The sequence below is a fragment of the Heterocephalus glaber genome, unplaced genomic scaffold (assembly GCF_053883595.1).
Source record: "Heterocephalus glaber isolate CG9 unplaced genomic scaffold, H.glaber_assembly_v1.0 deba00000281, whole genome shotgun sequence".
Lineage (NCBI taxonomy): Eukaryota > Metazoa > Chordata > Mammalia > Rodentia > Bathyergidae > Heterocephalus > Heterocephalus glaber.
Genome location: NW_028258139.1, coordinates 13,218,924 through 13,222,169, shown reverse-complemented (window position 1 = coordinate 13,222,169; position 3,246 = coordinate 13,218,924). Strand labels below are relative to the sequence as shown.

The 3,246-nt window shown below is 50.9% G+C and overlaps 1 pseudogene; it reads right to left on the bottom strand.

The window, feature by feature from the left end:
* Positions 1–2,482: 2,482 nt before the first annotated feature.
* On the bottom strand, positions 2,483–2,608 carry LOC147830229 (U2 spliceosomal RNA; annotated as a pseudogene).
* Between the last annotated feature and the right edge of the window lie 638 nt (positions 2,609–3,246).

Below are 3,246 nucleotides of genomic sequence, written 5' to 3'. Positions count from 1 at the left end.
GGTCCCCTCAGTCAATGGCCAACAGGAGATGTGGACATTGGGGGCCCTAGCCAGGTCGGGGGGGAGGACTTCTTCCACCAATAACAGCATTCAAGGCTCCTCCCAGCGTGGACCACCCTATTCACACAGCACCTGTTCATCAGTAGCATTAATTCATGACTTATGGCAGATTGCCTGTCAGTCACATCCTTCATTCATTCCTTCCTATTTTATTATTAATCATTCATTTAACAAAATTACTGATAGCCTCCCCAGGGCTGCTTGACAGACCCTGAGGGTCCCCATCCAGGGAAGGAGCCAGAGTTCCTGCTCTGGAGAGTAACTTACCAATATCCACCCACATGGGAGGGGACGAAAGGAGATCTGTCTCAGTGGCCTAGGAAGAACAGCAAAAGCCTGAACCTGGCACACACAGTCAGGCCACCAATTCTGAGTGCTGCTGGGGAGAGGCAGCCTTAGGACCAGCCTCCACAGCCCCTACATGACCTCAGGGCTGCCTGTAAAACATCCCACATAGTCTGTCAGTGTTTGCCAAGGAAGACACTCCAGCCAATTCTCCTCTAAGCCTTGCCCTCCTGCACTTGGCCAACACCCAGCCAGCCAGCTTCACCAGTGTGAAGGGAAGGAGCCACTTGGAATCAAGGGAAATTTGGAGACAGTGGCAGGGGAGAGTAGAGGCTTTTCAGGAGCTTGGGAAGTCTGGAACTTCAGCCAAGAGAGCCACTGGCAGAGGCTCCAGGCAGGTAATCTGATGCTACCCCCAATCAATGACTGTCCTGGCCTCCCTCTCCCTCCACATCCTCCCTGTCCTCCATGATATTCCCCTGTGTACCCTGGTGCTGGTTTAGCCTGACCAGTCCTAAGCTCAGTCCCAGTCTCTGCCCAACCTGGTCCTCACTGTGCCCTCCACCTGCCCACCGACCCCTCTCAGGTCTGGGTTGAGACATCACTGGGTGAGACTGGTCTGTCTGTCCTGTGAGGTCCCTTCTTGTCAGGGAGGCTGGGCTGGAGCCAGAAGGGTCAGGCCTCCTTAGCCAGGGTGTCCCAGGCCCTCCCACTGTGGGCTCTGTGTGGGGACTCCTACTCCTGCCCCAAAGAGTGACTCAGTGAGGGACCCACTTTCAGATTCTGGATGGCAATGCTGCATATTAGGATGGAGCCATATCTCTGGGAAAGGGAGTACAGCCTGGGAAGATGTGTGTGACTAGGGGCCCCAGTTCCTGTCCCCACTCCATGGAGCAATGGCTCTCTGAAGGTGAGTGTGAACAATCCATCCCATCCTGTCCCAGTCACAGCTCCAGAGCATAGACACATGTGCATGTACACACACACACACACACACACACGCACACACACGCACACCTGGACCTCTCTGTCAGGGTGAGTTCTAGGCAGACACCAAACCCTCTGCTATCCAGCTCTCATGGTCATCCTCCATCAATGCTGAGCCCTGAGGTGAGCAGCAGAGAATTCATGGCCCATTCCAGGAAGAAACTGTGAGAGGATCCCTTTAAACTTTGGAGAAGAGAAAGGTTTTTCTATGGCCTACATTCCCCAAACTATAAAAAATAGTGTTCACAGCATCTATGTAGAAATTCAAGGAAAAAAACTCCCACATTGAAAAAAAGTCGAAAACAAAACCTAAAGAGAAATATTTGCAACTTATAGCACAGAGAAAAGACTCATCTCCCTGTCCTGCTGAGAGCTCCCAGAAATGGATAAGAAAGATACCAACCATGCAACACGGAAATGCAAACCACCTCCCTGCTGCAGAAAATGGAGAACTCAAAACACAGACAATGAGCCATGGCAAGGATCAAGGCTAACCCATCTCTATGCATCTGAGGTCTCCTTCTCAAAACGGTAAAGAAAGTGCAATTTTACCTTCACCACCAGTCAGACTGGCAAAGTCCAATCGTTTTCAAAGACCCTGCTGTCTTCAGCATGGTTGGCACAGGCCCAAAGGCAGCCATGGCCAGACTCACGGAAGCTCCACAGGCCCAGCAAGGCTGCCATGGGGACTTGCCCCAGACACTCTTACCAATAAATATGTCCAAGGCTGTCCACCACAGCACTGTGTATGAAAATACCTGAGCAACCTAAGCATGCAGGAGGAGGAAGCTGAAAGCATCTGGTGGGAAGTTAGGACGCATCTGTGGATCACAATGCAGCTGTAGGAAGATATGGGAAGCTCACATTGCACCAGTATGTAAAGATCTCCAAGGTATATGGAGGGCCCTCAACAGTGAATGGCCCCTCTATCAGTTTTCATTTCTTTGTATTTGCATAAAGACACCTTGAGCAGAGAAACAGGAAACTTTGGGGACAGAGAGGGCTGGGGGCACATTTCTCCTGGAGACTTTGTATTGGTACAAATGGAGCAGGAAGGGCCAGTCCTCCTTACCCTGAATGCCTCCTGCTGTGGGCTTTGTCTGGAGACTCCTGGTCTACCCCAAAGTGACCCAACGAGAGACCCACTTTCAGATGGTGGACTCAGACTGAACAGATATTTGCATCTCCTATTGTCTTTGGACAGAGGATATATCAGATATTAAACTGATAAGAACAGACACTACACTTGATCTTAGCCAAAAGGCAGTGAAGCGATTCCTATTGTCTTTGGATAGTTGGATGGAGCCCCTCACCTAATTCCCTAGGACTGGGCCCCTGCCCCTGTGCTCCTTCCTGCCTCACTCTCCCTATTCCTTGTAGCCTCCCTCCAGACAGGATAGGGAAGCTCCAAGCTCCACTCTCACAAGCCCACCAGGGAGAAGGATTTGGCCTCTCCTTGGCACTATGTCCAAACTAGGACCAGGGAGTTCCCCAATCCAAGCCTCACAATGAGCCTGGAACTGTGCCCTGCAGCAGGTCCCAGATAACCTCAGATCCTCAATACGTCTACTCTGGGTGGCAGTCCAGCCTGTCTGTGAGGCACACAGTCTCCTTTTCCCTGGACAGTGTTCACCTTGGTAGGCATTATACCTCACAATTACCTCGTTGAAACAGTTCTGTGCTTGGTTAGCATTTCCAACAACACCACCCTCTCTGCACATGCATGCACACATCCATGTGTACACACACATATGCACTCACCAGAAGAGCCATCCCTTCTGTCTGTCCACTGTTCTGTCCTGAGGCCCCAGAGCCCAGCACTTAGCTCCCAAAAAGAAATAAAATAAATCAATAAGCATAAAACTGTCAACCTGCTCTTCACATTTCTTCTGATGGCGACACCTCTGCTTATGG